This window comes from Narcine bancroftii, chromosome 5, assembly GCF_036971445.1.
Source record: "Narcine bancroftii isolate sNarBan1 chromosome 5, sNarBan1.hap1, whole genome shotgun sequence".
Classification (NCBI taxonomy): Eukaryota; Metazoa; Chordata; class Chondrichthyes; order Torpediniformes; family Narcinidae; genus Narcine; species Narcine bancroftii.
The window spans coordinates 29595927-29614183 of record NC_091473.1 but is presented as its reverse complement, the minus strand read 5'-3'; the positions used below and the strand labels follow the sequence as shown (position 1 = coordinate 29614183).

The 18257-nt window shown below is 40.5% G+C and overlaps 1 long non-coding RNA gene across 1 annotated transcript in view; it reads right to left on the bottom strand.

The window, feature by feature from the left end:
• Positions 1-313: 313 nt before the first annotated feature.
• LOC138762649 (uncharacterized) overlaps positions 314-18257 on the bottom strand; it is a 60085-nt gene continuing 42141 nt past the window's right edge. The window contains exons 2-3 of the long non-coding RNA XR_011357018.1: positions 5464-5608; positions 314-476 (exon numbers count right to left, since the gene is read on the bottom strand). This is a non-coding gene — a long non-coding RNA (uncharacterized lncRNA). The remainder of the gene's footprint in view (positions 477-5463; positions 5609-18257) is intronic.

The window sequence follows — 18257 nt, the reverse complement described above, 5'->3', positions numbered from 1 at the left end:
AGTGGAAGTGGGGAATGAGCTCCAGATGAAGTGGTGAATGCAGTCTCAATTTTAACTTCTAAGAAAATTTGGACATATACATGTATGGGATGGATATGGAGGACTGTGAGTAAGACTAGGCAGAATAATAGTTTGGCACAGACGAGAAGGACCAAGGGCCTGTTTTCTGTGCTTTAATGTTCTATGGTTTTAAAGGTAATTTCAGCTCATCCAGTAAAGAACCTAACAAATTATTGGCATTAGTGATCTTCACAGTTTACTCAAGACAATAATTCAAATGTAGACGAACAAAGTTATCAGAAATGTGGCCAAAGATTTACTTTATTGCATTCTCAACTTCTCTTTTCAAAACATTCATTTTTAATAAAGCATTGGCTCTCACGTCGAATTTCCATGCTCTGTATTAATTCAACATATTTTCTGCCTCCTGTCAATTTGCATTAAGCTTTTTTTTTGCTTTTAGAATCTCTGAATGCCTGGAAACAGCAATGATAGGTTTAATAATTAATAACTAGAAGAATGAGAGAGAAAAGATCCCTTGTCAAAATGCTAGTTCAAAAAGACCTGATGTACTGGTTCTCCCCAAGATCAGTTTTGTCCAGCTTTCATTCTACAAATTCAATTTTTCAGTGATATTTTGCACTTGCATGTTTTAAGAGCACTTTATCCAACACAATAAATTGCTGCTATTTAGTGATTAGTAAGGAAATGTAATAAGATGCAATTTGTTCTCTATGCATAAAAATATACTACTGCAGAAATATTTTCAATTGATTAATTTTTACTCATTTAACAAAGTTGTTTCATAATAAAATTAGAGGGTGGGGTAGGGATGAATGTCAACATGGGACAATTTGTTTTTTTTATGTAAAAAATAACTCTATTTTTCGCCTCCACTCCCCAAGTTACTGATTTTTATATATATATACACACACAAGATTTTAGTTACATGAGCTTCAGGATTGTAAATGTTGGAAAACTGCTCTGCTGGCTTTCATACTTAATTCTGTCATCATTTAACATATCAGAAAGAACCAAACAGAAATAAGTGGAGTAGGAGGCCATTTGACCTATTGAGCCTGGCCTGTAACATTTAATCCAATCATGGCTAAGCATCCAAATACAGTACCCTGTTTCCGTTTTCTCCTTTTGTGTCTCCTTCTCTTAGCTACAAGAACTATATCAAGCTACTTCCTGAATATATTTCACTATTTGGCCTCATCTTCCTTCAGTGATAAGTATTTGTAGAGGTTCTACAAAAAAATCTCTCCTCCCATATTACTTAACTCCATTACCTCAAGCTGTGACCCCCAAGTTGAGGAATTACTTGCCATTAGGGACATCCTTTCATTCTGTTCTGTTCAAGATTTTTGTCAACATTAATGAATGCAATGCCAAACTCTCTTCATTCTGCCATTCCAGGAATCAGTCTGAGAGCCTTTATTAACGTGGATTGCAGAAAAAGAAAACATCGCTTGAAAAGGCAAAAGTGCCAAAGGGCAAAAACAGTACACTTGTCAAAGCTAGGTGACCTCACAACCAATAAACCAGATGTGATTTCTGCAGTCCTAATATTTTCCTGGCCCCATTCCCTTGCCGATATGACTATCCATGGTCTCAGGCACCGTCAGACTGAGACTACCCTCCAAATGGTGAACAAAATCTCATATTCCGTCTAGGTACCCTCAAACCATATGGCACTAACATTGACCTCTGGTTTCTGTTAGCACCCCCCCCATTCCACCACCCCTCGCCATTTTTCCCTGTCTCCCTCTCTCTCCTTTTCCCTCTGCCCCTTTTCACAGAGCCAGAAACTACTCACTCTCCCCCAATCAACTCTTCCCATTCCACTCTCCAGTCCACTTATCATATCCAATTAGCACTTGTTGTCTTTTGGTCTGTACACTTCCTCTTCCTATTCTTTCCTTTTCCACAGCCTTTATAATAAAGGCCTTGTTGTGTTGAAAAAGAGTGTCAGGTTTGGTGGGTTCACAAAGAGACGAGTCTGGACACATTTGTAATCACATGTAACTATTAACACAATTTATAGAAGAGCATGGGAAAATCGTAACTGGAATAAAACACACAAATGCACAATTTATAAAAGAGCATGGGAAAACATTAAACAGTACACAATTACTAATTCACCCAGGCAATGCCGATATTTGCACACTATAAGCAGGGATTCTACACATCCTCCTAGACACTTGATCATTTGGAGGCACCTCTAGTACACACTGTACACAGGGATGTCCACACACACCAGGACCCCTAATCATTGGGAGTGATGGCTCTACTGCAAGTATTGATCTATAGCAATTCGATCTATAGCAATACTATGGCTCAGCTTCATTGCAGTGCATGCCTTACCCTTCTAAGTGAAGGCCACAGTAGCAACCTTGCATGGAGTGGTGTTCTTGGCTCAGACCACAAGGCAGAGAGGGAGAATGTCCTCTGTGCTGGTACTAAACACAGGGTTCTAGCCAATAAAGTGATTTGAATTAGTGGCTAGAGCCCAACTTTAATGACACTCCTCCTGCAAATCATAACTTGGAAACTATAAATTGTAACTTTGAATGAAACAAAAAGTATACAATGTAGTGACAGATGATGTGACTTCTGAATAAGTTTCAGTTGGGGAGGACACATGATCACCCGCAATACACAGAGGCAAGGAGGCCACACACAATAGGCCCCTGCCTGCTTTTTGCTCATACCCTGAGTAAGTCCTCAGGCCTGAAATATCTGTACTGCACTATATCTTTACCTGCTTTGGAGACTGCAAAACCTGCTGAATTCCTCCAGCATCTCTGTGTGTTTACTGCAGTCCTAACATGTCCTGTTGGAGCAGGACAATGAAACAGCCAACTGAAGAAGGAAGGTACAAGAACATTCCCATCCTCAATCATGGTCAGATCCAGCAACTGGGTATGAAGGAAAAAGCTGAAGTATTAGCAAATGTGTTTTGCCAGATGTATCTGGTTCCTCCTAAGACCTCCAGAATCATAGAGACTAGCCTCCAGTCAACACAATTTTCTCCAAATAGTATCAAGAAATACTGGATACAGCAAAGGTTTTGGAACCAAGCAACATCCCAGCTGTAGTATTGAAAACGCATCCACCCTGAAATAGCTGCATCTCTAGCCAATCTATTAAAGTACAGTTAAAACACCTGCATTTGTATTACAAAAGGAAAAATTGACTCTGGTAATTCTCTGATCTTAAATGTAACTATGGCTAGTCTCAACTTAACTAAAGGGTGGCATGGTTAGCCCAGCAGTTAACACAACACTATGACAGCACTTGTGACCTGGGTTAAAATGCAGCGCCGTCTGTAAGAAGTTTGTACATCCTCCCCACGACTGTGTAGATTCCAGTTTCCTCCTCCTCTCAAACATACAGGAGTTAATTGAGATATTTGGAGGAATGGCCTCATGGGCTGGAAGGGCCATTTTTAAAATTGTATTTTAACTATTACCCTGGTGAAAGCACTAATGTGGTCGTAACTGTGAAAAACTACTTTTCCAATGTGCAGTGACATTCCCAGTGGGGTAAAACTTACCACATATTTGTTAAAATAATCTTTTGTTTCATTAACCAGATATACCTTTCATTTAGGGCGGTCACAGATATCAAGATGCCCATCAAAAATCTGCAGGAACTACAGAGTTTATTTACGTGGTCTGCAAAAGTTTATAAACCTTTATTTTTCTTGTTAACGTCTGTGATAATTTTGTGTTCAATTGTATTATTAAAAAGTTCACCTCTCTGGCTCCATTTCAACAATAAAACCCAAGGCTTTTCTGAAGCACAAAAAGAATTGGCTAGAAATTTGTTTCTGAAATTCTGTAATTTTCTGGTTATTTGAGTGAATTTCAAAGCATTTATGACAATGCTATCATTCTGTGTGAATTACCCAGCTCAGAAGAGGGACCTGATGTTTCTTGTCACAATGCCCATGATCACAAACATAACAATATGACACAAGGATGAAGTGACATCAGCCACAGTGTGCTGCTTGCTTGGAGTTTGTTACACATTATTTCCTGCATTAAAAGCATCAACTGTCTTTCATGCAGAACAATGGCTTCCCAGCACTCTATTTGTCGGAGATGACTGCTGTACTAAACACTGAAGACTGTCTGAGGATCCTGAAGCCCATTGAAAGAGTAATATTGAGTGTGGGTCGTTGCTGTTCTCCAATTTATTTCGTCTTTGCTATTGGTGTTTCTGGAATGTTCCTGCCGATGACGTTGTGGGAGCTGGAACCACTGAATGGGGCTTGCAGAAGGTCCTTGACTGTAGATCTAATCCCAAAGTGTATTCAGTTAATCAAAAAACAATTATGCAGAGGTTAATTGTTTCACACAGTGGTTTCAGCTTGTGCAGCATCTTTGGGAAGATTTTCCAGAACTACCAAAGTGGTAATGATTCAGGAACCTGCTGTGTCCACACCCAATGTTGCTGAGATTTGATTCTGTTGCCTGCTGAATCCCCAGTAGTGACACCCCAGCACCGCTGGCTGTGGGATTCATGCAGTGTTGAGAGAAGCCAGCATCTTCTAGCTCCACAATGTCATTGACAGCACATATGGTCTAACCAAAATAGCACAGCTGCTGTCCCTGCCCACAGACTTGCAGCGACACAACCATTCGACTCCTGATCCCTAGGCTGCTCCCTGATGGCAACAATATGCTCAAGGCCACAAGTCCTTTTCTCATGAAAGATAAGAGCTGCTCTCAGTTGGCAGCAAGTGGACTGGTATTTGAATAAGGATTTTAGAGCATCAATTGGTGCCTCGATGAAAGTTATGGCACATGGGATCCAAGGCAAGCTGGTTAACTGAATTCAAATTTGGCTTGGTAAAAGGAGGCAGGAGGATAGCAGTACAAAGATGTTTTTCTGTTTGGAAGTCTATGACCTGGATTGTACCAAAGGGATCAGTGCTGGGACCCTAGTTGTTTGTGATAAATATCAATGACTTGGATCTGGGCACAAATTGGACTGCACACGGTAGGAGAAAAGCTAGCAGGAGAGTTTATTTATAAATGGGACATCAAATTGATATCAGGGAAAATGGATAACACCACATTAAAGCATGTAATTAAGATATGGCAAAAAAAAATCAATATGTTGGACTAAAGGTGGGATATCTCCTAAAATGCCCTTGACCCAGAACAAATTAATACCCATGACTCTGGATAATAAGATCCTGGACACCTGGTGCTGGTGCTGTAAGGGGATCAGATATATCAAGGATTGTTATGAGCAAGGGTACCTCATGTCATTCGAACAAGTGAGGAATAAATATGATTTGCCTAATAAAACTTCCTTCTGCTAAATTCAGCAAAGATCTTTCTTAAGGGATAATTTGGGACCATCTATGGTCCTGACTGTGTGTAGTGACATGGAGATTTTAATTTGATAGATGAATATGCATAATGCTATGGACCATGGACTTACCTTATGAACCGTGGATTGTCATTATAAAGGTTGCAATTCTGCTGGAAACTCTGTGTAACTTGTGCAGCTGGGTCCACAAGAGAATGGAACTTTCAGAGCAGCATTTCAGAACGGCAGTTGGAGTGGCGGAGACCAACCAGGAGAGCTGTATGAAAGGCACATGCTTCATAAGATAATGGAGGGTTAAAAATCACAATTTGAGAACCTAAAGAGGCCTTGAAAGAGGATACATAAGCTTATGGCAACTCAGCATCAGTAATTTCTCTCTCCATCGATCAATATGACATCTTTTTGTTATTCAGTTGGGGGGGGGGAGTGAATTTGGACATTGAACTTTGAGATTGAATTATGTGGACTGTGATTTTGGATTCATTTACTTGACTGGCTGACCTGGGGTTTTTTTGGGGAATTTTCTCTTTTTGAATGTTGGGCATAGACTGTAAATATCTGGGTGTTTTTACATACACACTATTCATGAAGATATGATATTTGTATAATTGTTGTAGTTACTTATAGTGGGGTTAATTGGGTTAAGAAGTTATATTATTGGTCATTAATAAATTTAAAGTTAAAATTTAATCCTTTTGAATTGTGTCTTCTGTTGCTGCTGGTTCGAGGCGTAACAGTAAGTTTATCTCTGCGATGTATCTCCTATTCCAAAGTGAGGGTCTGAAGTTGGGCTTACACAGCTCGAGGGGAAGGTGGGAGTCAGACTTGGGCACAACAATCCATGAGCAGTGCTGGTCAGGCCTATTTCTGGGCACCATGACAGCTGTAATAATGCCAGGTACAGGTTAATGCAAGATAATTTCCTGCATCAACTGTACCTCACACCAAAACTCTACATAAATCGAAACCAGAAATCTCAGAAATGTGCTTTAGGTATGCTGTGAAGGTTGGAACTTTTATCCATTCAACCTGGCTAGATCTGAGGGTATATTCAGAAAAACAAATACAAAGGTGGATTTTTCACAGGATCTGGAATTGTACCATCAGGAAAACATTATGGTCATGAGTTTTAAACTGTCCAGATACCAAATTCAGTTTGTGAAGGTCACCTTAGCAGTAGCCAGGAAATGTATAGCGGTCATGTGGAAGTCCAACTCCCAACTAAATATTACATAATGGAATATGGAAATGCAGAGTTGTATTCTCCTGGAGAAAATCATGTACAATTTGAGGAAGAAATGTGGCACATTCATTAGGTTGATGTGCAGTTATAATTACACCCCTCTTCGAAAAACTGAATACAACAACTGTGCCAATAGTGGAATGCTTGAGATCAGTGAAGTGGGTCGTGGGTCAGGCAATGTGCTCTTGTATTTTGTTCCTTATCCTTTTATTTTAGGTTTCTTTGGGTTCTAAAGGTTTTTGACTTTAACAATATTTTGTTTTTTGTATCTGGTTAATTTATATAATCTTTTTTTTAAATTAGGATACTGGAGGGAGAGGAGAGAGGCGCGGAATAAAATAGTCTCTGTATGATATACATTATTGATTATTTGGATTTATATGAATCTTTAAAATAAAAAAAGATGGATCTGATGTAGGATGACCCAAGTTGGTGGTAAGTGAGGAAGACTGTCGAAGGCTACAGCAAGATATAGATCAGATGGAAGGTTAGACAAGAATTGGTAGCTGGAATTTAATCAGCTAAGTGTGAGGTGATTAATTTGGGGGATCATATGGGGTAATGTGTGTACAGTAAATGGGCGAGTGTTTGGCGATGCTGTTAGACAGAAAGACTTTGGGTACAAATCTGTAGTTTCCCATATTGGGGTACTTTGGTTATGGGAAAGGTTTGGAATCTGAAAGGTGACCTGATAGAGATGTATAAGACTATAACAAGGTAGATAGTTAGAATTGTATTTTATCCCCCATGATGAATGAAATTCATGAGGGAATGGGTTTAAAGTGAGATGAAGGAGCTTTCAAGGTGTTTTGGGGGAAGATTTTTTTTTTGCAGAGTGGTTGCTATCATTGGGCAACAATATTTTTTTTCACCCAAAAGGTTTGCTTTCTGAAAACAAAACATTGGGGATTAATATAGACAACTTCAGGCTGAACACAATTTCAAATTTGTGTGTCATGTAGGAAGTCGGAGAAACTTTAAATTAACCTTTTTATTGAATTTAATAGGTTTAATCACAAAATGATGCGGAGCCAAGTTCTCAGGTTGACTGCACATGTTGCACAACAAATGTGAGAAGCCAATGTTATAACTGAAGTAGACCTCTAATTAAGTGAAGAGATGCTGCGTCTTTCAACCAGAGGCATATACAAATATAGCAGAATGTATTGCAACTGTTAAAGCATTGATGAGACATTTAGAGCCATAAAAAACTATAGAACAGAAAACAGGCTATTTGGCCCTTCTAGTGTGTGCCAAAAAATCATTCCTCCAGTCCAACTGACCTGCACCCATACCATAACCCTCCAGACCTCTCTCATCAATGTGGCACGACATCGAATGCAGTGGCCTCTCCAGCCCACTGATTGTTTTGTTTTGTTTTTCTTTTAATTATCGTTAAATAGTATAGTTAAACTGTTAAATAGTTACACAATTTTTGTTTTTAGAGTCATGGCTACCCGATGCGACAGCTTACAGTTTTTAAAAATTATTTAGAAATGTATCTACTCACCTCCTGGAAGATCTGTGGGTGAGCCACGCGATCAGATGAGCCAAGCGACCACAGGCTGCTGTGGGGACTAGGCCAAAAAGCCTCGAGATCACGCAGGAGAAGGAAGCGGTGCACGAGGGGGAGGAAACATGGAAAGTTAGCAGGGGTTCATGCTAGGGTGGAGGCGAACCCCTGCGGCCCAGCTCTCCCCTCCATCTTGCTCGCCAACATCTGTTCCTTAGTGAACGAAATGGTCGACACCATTCAGTTGGTCGGGCTTACTTTATTTTGGGCTGACAGAGAGGCTCCTCTGTGTGGTACAGCCCTTGACACTGGGCTGTCTATTTACATCAACATGGAATGGTGCAAGAATTCTGCATGAATCTCCGGTCGGTCACTGCTCAGTGCTAGTGGAATTTGTGACTGTCAGATGTAGGCCATCCTATCTACCACAGGAATTCACCATGGTCTTCGTAGTTGGAGTTTACATCCTCCCCCCCCTCCCTCCACCATGCTAATGCTAAGGAGGTGCTTTGGGAACTGTATGAGGCTATAAACAAACTGCAGACTGCATACCCTGATGGACTGATAATTATCGCTGAATTTCAACTAGGCGATCCTCAAGTCAGGGTTACCTAAATTCTATCAGTATGTGGACTTTGCTACGAGGGGGCGAACCTGCTAGACCTTGTGTATGTGAGTGAACATTTCCGACGTATGTACCATCTGCTATCACTTCGGATACTCAGACCGCATTTCTGCAATGCTAATACTAGCATACAGACCACTCTTCAAACATTCCATACCAGTTCTGATGCAAGTTAAAACCTGGCCAGTGTGGGCCATTCATGCACTTCAAAGCTGCTTTGAGCACACTTACTGGCACATGTTCAAGGAAGCAGCCACTGATGGCAACTGCATCAATCTGGAAGAGAACATGGGGCCACTGCATTCAATGTCGCGCCACATTGATGAGAGCGGTCTGGAGGGTTATGGAATGGGTGCAGGTCAGTTGGACTAGAGGAATGATGTTTTGGCACACACTAGAAGGGCCAAATAGCCTGTTTTCTGTTCTGTAGTTTTCTATGGTTCTAAACCTCAGACCACAAGATCCTGCAGAGGATAGTGAAGTCAACAGTGAAGATCATAGTTGTAGATGTCCTTCATAGTCCTACCATGAAGGACATCTACAACACTCAATGCAGGAAAAAGGCAATAAACATTGTGAAGGACTCCATACACCTCTCATGTAAACTGTTCTCCCTTCTGCCAGGTGGTAGGAGGTACTGCAGCCCTCGGGTCCTTGCATCCAGATTGGGTAACATTTTTTTTCTCCCCCAAGTCAACAGACTCTTGAATTACCAGAACATATGTGGATAATGTACAGTGGATTTTTACATCTTAATATTTTAATATTTCATTGTGTTTAACCTCTATTTTAACATATTTATGTAAATATGCTCCATAGCCCTGAAGAAACACTATCTTGTCTTTACTGTGCGAGCATGGTATGAACGATAAATAAAGGTGACGACTTGATCTATCCCATTTATTCTTAAAACTTAGAGTGATTCCATATTTACCACATTAGATGGCAACTTTTTCCAAACTCTGAGTGAAGAAGTTTCCCTTAATGCTCCTCCTACCCCTTTCGCCTTTCATCCTAAAGCCATGTCCTCTCACATTTATCTCTCCCAATCTAAGTAGAAAGAGCCTACTCACATTTACTCTGTCTATACCCCTGATCATTTTGTGAACCTCTATCAAATCTCCCTTAATTCTCTACACTCCAAGAAATAAAGTCCTAATCTGTTTAATCTTGCCCTGTAACTCAACTCTTAAAGACCCGGCAACATCCTAGTAAATCTTATCTGCACTCTTTCAATCTTACTGATAGCTTTCCTGTACTTTGGTGACCAGAACTGCACTCATTACTTCAATTTTGACCTCCCCATGCCTTATACAATTTCGCTATAATAAAGGCAAATAGCGCCTTTGGAAGACTACACAAAAGAGTCTGGAAAAACAACCAACTGAAAAACCTCACAAAGATAAGCGTATACAGAGCCGTTGTCATACCCACACTCCTGTTCGGCTCCGAATCATGGGTCCTCTACCGGCATCACCTACGGCTCCTAGAACGCTTCCACCAGCGTTGTCTCCACTCCATCCTCAACATCCATTGGAGCGCTTACATCCCTAACGTCGAAGTACTCGAGATGGCAGAGGTCGACAGCATCGAGTCCACGCTGCTGAAGATCCAGCTGCGCTGGATGGGTCACGTCTCCAGAATGGAGGACCATCGCCTTCCCAAGATCGTGTTATATGGCGAGCTCTCCACTGGCCACCGTGACAGAGGTGCACCAAAGAAAAGGTACAAGGACTGCCTAAAGAAATCTCTTGGTGCCTGCCACATTGACCACCGCCAGTGGGCTGATAACGCCTCAAACCGTGCATCTTGGCGCCTCACAGTTTGGCGGGCAGCAACCTCCTTTGAAGAAGACCGCAGAGCCCACCTCACTGACAAAAGGCAAAGGAGGAAAAACCCAACACCCAACCCCAACCAACCAATTTTCCCCTGCAACCGCTGCAATCGTGTCTGCCTGTCCCGCATCGGACTTGTCAGCCACAAACGAACCTGCAGCTGACGTGGACCTTTTACCCCCTCCATAAATCTTCGTCCGCGAAGCCAAGCCAAAGAAGAAGAATAATATCTCAACTCCTGTATTCAATAATTTGATTTATGAAGGACAATATGCCAAAAGCTTTCTTCACAATCTATCGACCTGTGACACCACTTTCAGGGAATTATGTACCTGTATTCTCAGATCCCTTTGTTTCTCTGCCATCCTCAGTGCCCTAACATTTACTGAGTATGTCCTACCTCGGTCTGTTCTTCCAAAATGCAACACTTCACACTTTTCTGCATTAAGTTCCATCTGCCACTTTCTGTCCCATTTTGCCAGTTGTTCCAGATCTGTCTGCAAACTTTGAAACCCTTCCTCACTGTCCACAACGCCTCCAATCTTAGTGTCATCAGCAAACCTGCTGATCCAATTTACTACATTATTATCCAGATCATTTATTTAGACAACAAACAGCAAGGGTGCAGCATCAATCCCTGCTATATTAAATCTTCCTGAAGACAACAAATGCTATTGTTAAGTACACTCATTATGCTGTTGCCTGAGGAACATATGCATTATCATACGTTCAATCGATAGTAACGTAATGCACAGCGTCTGTATATGTGAGCTGCTTTTATCTATCCTGACTAAGCATACCAAGGCATAAGACAACATTTGCATAGAACCTGAACTGATTTCATATTCAGGTGTGCTTGGACTGTCCAAAGTAGCTTGCTTTGTGAGCAATATACTAGCAGACTTAAAATATAATAGGAACTCACAAAAATAGGTTACATCTAAAAAACAGGATGTGATAGGAAAACTTAAAGGTGATTTTCATGATCAGCAGCCCAAAATCCATAAAATACACCATTAATTGTTGAGGAAGAAAAATCTTCATTGTCCATATCTGGAACAGAGCACCAGAGGAGGCAGTGAAATAAAACACAATCACTACCTTTAAGAGACATTTAGACAGGCACTAAAAAGACAAGGGACGGAAGAATATGGCCCTAGAGTAGGCAAATTGGATGTGGATGGGAAAAATTTTGGGTTGGATGTGATGGGCAGAGGGCCTTTTCTGTGTTGTACACAACCACAGTGGGAATGTCTGTGTTGTCCAACATCAAAGCACTTGGAACTTTCTGACTGGAAAGGGTTTAATTCTGGCTTTGCCAAAGTTTCTATAAGAGATTAAACATGACTCCCCCTGGCTCTGGGGAATGATACTGCAGAGGTCAGTTGTTTAAACACATGCCCTAATTCAACCTGCTCAACCTTGACAGTCCCTGGTGGAATAAGGCTTAACATTTTCCTCCTGTGAGTAGTGCTCAGGTGTAGGGATGGTGGTATGGAGCTGTATCTATGATTTTCCAATGATAAAGTCACAAAGATCATCCGGATGTTGTGTGCATGGCTAGATTGGATGAGTGCCCAGTAGAGACACAGATAATGTCAAGAAGGTGTTCTTTAAAAAAAAAACTGCATAGACTTGTAGACCACTTCACCTATGACCACCTCAACTCCAGCAGGAGTACAGTCTGTATGACTCCAGTCCCCATAAGAGGAGGATCTCTGGTCCAGGCTTGTGACCTGAAGTATCCAGAGGGGGGGGGACCTCTGATGTCTTTGGATTGTCCTGATTTGGCAGCTATTTCCTGCAATTTAATGGGGGAGATAACTGCAGGCATCTGTGTACATATATGGCTTCACTTTCACTAGTGGGATAAATGTGTAGCTGCATGCTTGAATGCATGAGGGAGAAAAAGAGAGAGAGAGAAAAAAAAGGAAAGAGATTTGAAAGGGAGTGGAGGTGTGAGGAGTGTGAGTGAAGCAGCTACAGTATATTGCTTAAGTACTGGACTTGTCAATTACACTTTAGTAAAGGTTCACAGCTCTCATCTTAACAAATTCAGTGAATCCATAATAATCTTTCTATACTGTTTTCCCAATTCCAGGGTGGTAATCTGGGGATAAGGGGTTGGGAAACATCACCCTGACAGTTACTTCTGTATTAACTCCTTTTCGTCACTGATCCTCTCGTTCTTCCTGACACTGTGATGAGAAGGACGTGGTTGCACCCCTCTATCTAATCCACAATTCTATCAAGGTCTTTGTCTGTGGAACAGAGAATAGACTGCCAGCTCTGGGTTTCATGTGCTCTTAGCAAATGGGTATTTTTAAAGCATGGGCCCCTGAGAGTATTGAGTGAATGATATTGAGTCAGTAATTGTCATGTCATGTATGATGCAATAACCAGAGAAAGTAACATACACAAAGGCATTTTCTCAAAGAGTGCATTTGAATGTCCTTGTCCCTGCTGTAGAGCAGTGGTTCTCAACCTTTTTCTTTCCACCCGCATACCACTTTAAGTAATCCCTATGCCATATGTGCTCTGCGATTAGTAAGGGATTGCTTAAGGTGGTATGTGGGTGGAAAGAAAAAGGTTTGAAAACCACTGTTTTAATCATACCTAATTGACTCATTATCTGCACGGTTTCATAACTCCAAAGGAAACAGGCCAATGACAATTTTTCTCAAACTAAATATTTCAGTAACAATTGGGTCTAGAGCAGTGATTCTCAGCTTTCACTTCCCACTCAGTGAGTGGAAAAAAAAAGGTTGAGAAATATTGCTATAGAGACATGAGTAGATGCTGGATTTAGACTAAAGTGATCAAAGTTCTAAGCCAGTGTATTTTGTTTGCAATATTTTCATTTAACATTACTACTGAATTAAGTTTTAATGAAATGTCTTGACAGTACCTATGGAAAGTCTTTTTTAATAAAAACATGTGCTTGGCATGAGTCACAATCTAAGATTGTGTCAGTTGTGCATGTTTTTTTTTTCCCCCAGGTAGAAGGTGCAACACTATCGAGGAATCCTGATGTGCATTGTCTACAACTTGGGTCTGTAACATTCATTTTTTTTGTGAGGACTAGATCTTTACAATATCACTGAAGATGTTCAACCCTCTGCTTGTCTCCTTCTAGTAAAGAATCATAGAGATATCCAACATAGAAATGGGTCATATAACCCACTGAGTCTGCACAAACAACTGAATGCCTATTTACACTAATCCTATATTAACCCCATTTTTATTCTCCCTATATTCTCATTCATTCCACCACCCACCCTACTCCCTCCCATTTTACAACAAACCCACAGACTAGAGGCAATTTATAGTGGTCAATTAACCGATCAAGCCACGTCTTTGGCAGTGGGAGGAAGCCAGAACATCTGGAGGAAACTTCCTCAGTCATTAGGAGAATGTGCAAACTCCACACAGATAGCACCAGGTCAGGAGACAAATGAAGTCTCTGGTCCTGTGATGCATTGGTTCTAGGAGCTGCATCCTTGTGCCACCCCTTATAATAGTGTAATTTTGTCCCATGATGGATCTGAGGCCTCAAAATACCTGCATATCTATACCTGTACTGCATTGGGTTCACTTTTCTAAATCCAAAATGTCAGCCATTTATCTAGAAGTAGAGGAAAAATGCAATAAGTGTAATGCTCCCCTTGCCACCTATGTCACATGTTCTATCAGTGCCCGAAAATACAGGGGTTCTAGGGGAGGGTCTGGGTATGTATGTGAGGGTGCATGTGAATATTCATGCATATGTGTGGTGGTTTTTCTGTTTCTTTTTTTTTAAAAAGGGGACACATCATACAGCTGTATAATCTGAATAATGTTGTTTGATGCTCAATAATATTTTTTTTAAAAGAAACTCTCATCCATATTATCAATCAGGATTTGTGGAAGGGGTATAGGGGAGGGGTTCCTCTCACTGTCCTATCTCTTTCTCTACAGTACACCCAAGCTACACAATGAGTTCAAATTGTAGTAGTGATCACTTCTCCCATGTAATGATAGAGTGCTTGTGATAATCATGACCACTAGAGGGAGTCAGAGATGAGTTGTTGTAGCTAGGAGTAGATTCAAGATGGATGCCTCAATGAGGTCATGAGTGCTTTAGCTAATAAAGTATAGTTGTTACAAAAAAAAATCCAAGTTTATTTATTACAATAAAAGAAACATTGCATGGTACCAGGAGTGAAAGAAACACCAGGCATTTGCAAAGTGAGAATCAGTCAAAAACATGGAGAGATAACATGGAGAGTGTAAAGGACCTGACGCTGTAAATTGGACTGGATATGTCAACCAATGTTCAAACATTGATATATGCTGTACCTGCAAGCCATTGGACTTGATAGCAAATCTGATGCACAGAAGATGCGCTGCTACTTACTGGGTGGGACCTCAAGCACTAAAGATTTTCAACACATTGGCTTTTGCCAAGGCAGCTAACTAGGACAGGTTCAACAAGATTATCGAGATGCTTGATGAGCATTGTTCACCAAAGAAAAATGAAACATTTGAGAAATAGGTGTTTTGCTCACTCACACAGCTGCAGGGAAGGGACTTTGATACTTTTTTTTTAATGGGCTTGAAATTAAAAGCAAGAACATGCAATTTCAGACCACTTCAAGATTTAATGATCCGTGATCAAATTGTGTTTTGGATTATTGATCAGAAAATGAGAGAGAGGTTGCTGCGAGAGACAAATCTTTCCTTAGCTGGAGCTGTGAAGATATGCCACGCCAGTGAATTAGGTCTGCAGCACATGAAAAAGTTTGGTGATAGTGCAAAAGCCGGTGGCAATGAAGGCATAGTTATAGCCACAGTATCTGGATACACACAAACAAAAAAATGAGATATAGGAAACAACAAAAGGGTGGAGAGACATTCATGTGCAAATGATGTGGCACTCAACATGCACCAAAACAATGCCCAGTCTATGGAAAAGTCTGTAATAAGTGCAAAGGGCAGAATCACCATGTAAGGCAATGTTTTTCCAAAGGGAAACAAACAGAAGTGGAAGTATGCACACTATAAAACATACTATAGAAGAAATTGCTCTCAGTGATGTACTCTATGTTAGTATGTAATACAGGAAAATTGGATTAGTAAATTTGCAGATGATGCAAAGGTTGGTGGTGATGTGGACAGTGAGGAAGATTATCAAAGCTTACAGGGTGATTATAGGACAGTTAGAAGAGTGGGCTGAAAGATGACAGATGGAGTTTAATACTGATAAATGTGAAGTGCTACATTTTGGTAGGACTAATCAAAGCAGGTCATACACGTTAAATGGAAGACAATTGAGGAGTGCAGACAAACAAAGGAATTTAGGAGTCATGGTACATAATTTCCTGGAAGCTGAATCACATGTGGATAAGGTGGCGAAGAAGCCATTTGGTATGTTGGCTTTCATAAATATAGGTGCTGGAATATTATGCTGAAATTGTACAAGGCATTGGTGAGGCCAAATTTGGAATATTGTGTGCAGTTTTAGTTGCCAAATTATAGGAAGGATATGAACAATATAAAGAGAGTGCAGAGGAGATGTACGAGAATGTTGCCAGTGTTTCAGGATTTTTAGTTACAGGGAAAGGTTGAACAGGCTGGGACTTTATTCCCTGGAGTGTAGAGGATTGAGGGGTGATTTGAGAGAGGTATTCATAATTATAAGGGGGATAAATAGAGTCAATGCAGATAGGCTTTTTCCATTGAGAGTGGGGGAAATTCAGACAAGAGGGCATGGATTGAGAATAAAAGGGGAAAGGTTTAGGGGAAACATGGGGGGGGATAAATTCTTCATGCAGAGGGTGGTGGGGGTGTGGAATGAATTTCCAGCAGAGGTGGTGGAAGTGAGATCGATGTTAATATTCAAGGAAAGGTTGGATAGGTATATGGATGGGAGATTTGTGGAGGGTTATGGGTCGAATGCAGGTCAGTGGGATTAGGTGGGAGAAGATGTTCAGCATGGACCAGTAGGGTTGTAATTGGTTATATGGTTATATTGTGCTGCTTCCTAACATGTCTACTGCTTGTGTGATCAAATGTATGAAATCGATCTTTGAAAGACATGGAATTCCTCAAATTGTCTAAAGTGACAATGGACCAGGCTACAGCTGTATAGAATTCTAGAATTTGCAGAAGATTATGATTTTTAACTCGTGACTTCAAGTCCTCTGCATCCACAGTCAAACAATAAAGCAGAGAATGGAGTTTATATAGTTAAACAGTTGCTCATGAAAGCACAAGACAATGGTTCAGATCCTTATCTAGCTCTATTGAGTTACAAAGCTTCACCACTTGAGCCTGGTATGTTACTTGCTGAGCTTCTGATGGGACATAGTCTCTGCACCACACTTCCCGACTCTACAGACCCAAACAAGAACAGGGATACAGAGATATTGAAGATGTCAAATGGAAACAAAAGCATCTGCAATGTAGACAAAAAGCAAACTATGACAAGTCAGCAAGAAGCTTAGGGCCACTGGAACAACATCACACAGTGAGACTCAAGAGATGACAACATTTGGGACAAAAAGGCTATTGTTCTGGAAGTAAAATCCAATATCCTACACTGTTAGATGGTCAAATACTGAGGAGGAAATGAAAGAGCCTGCTGAAAACACAAGAGAAACTGAAGGAACAGGCAAATTCAGAAGATCCAGCCTGCACAGCTACAGAGGAAACACCACCAGCGCTAGACAGTCGTGAACCAGCAGAGATGACACAAGCACCATTGTTAAGAAGATCCACATATGTAATCAAAGCACCTGACAGAATTAAACTCTAAAATAAAAAGAACTGCTCACTTAAAATGTTTATGCTGCTGATATTTATGTTGAACTTTACATTGAAATGTATACTGATTTAGTGTCATGTGGTTAGATTAAACATCAAGAAAAGGAATGTAATGATAGAGTGTTAGTTATTATCCTGACCACTAGAGGGAGTGAGAGATGAGTTCTTGCAGCTTGGATCAGATTCAAGATGGATGCCTCCACAAGACTATGTGTGCTTTAGCTGATACAGTACAGATGTAATAAAAGAACACAAGTTTCTTTATTATATTGGTGATGTAGAAATTATGCCAGAAAAAAATGGTCAGTTTCACCAAGTTTACTGGAGGAACTAAATGGATCAAGCAGCATTAGTTGGAGAAAAAGAATGATTGTTGTTTCAGGCCGAGCCCCTTTATTTAGAATCAGATCTCTCTTGATCATGTCTTGATAAAGGGTTTTGGCTTGAAAAGTCAACCATTCATTTTTTTCCAACTGATGTCACTCAACTCAATGATTTCATCCAGCAGATTGTGTTTAGCTGCAGATTTTATCCAGCAGATTGTGTTTGGCTGTAGATTTTAGGATCTGCAGTCTCCTGTGTGACTGCAGTGGTCAGTTTTAACTCTGAATCTTGAAATTATTTCTGCTCAATGTGCAATAATGTCAAGAAATTTGTGATGGGCACCTCCAAAATATACAAATGCTTTTATGAGCCAAACGGATTGAAATTAATCACTAGTGACTTCAGGCCAACCTAGCATTAGTTTCTAAGCAGCAACATTTCAGAAACTATTGAAGAATTTTTTTTAAAAAAAATCTTTGAACCACTCTTGAGCTATTGTCAATTTTGGGGTACAGTCCACTGGTCTTTCTGTCTGACAAAAATTACCCAATTAAGTACCAA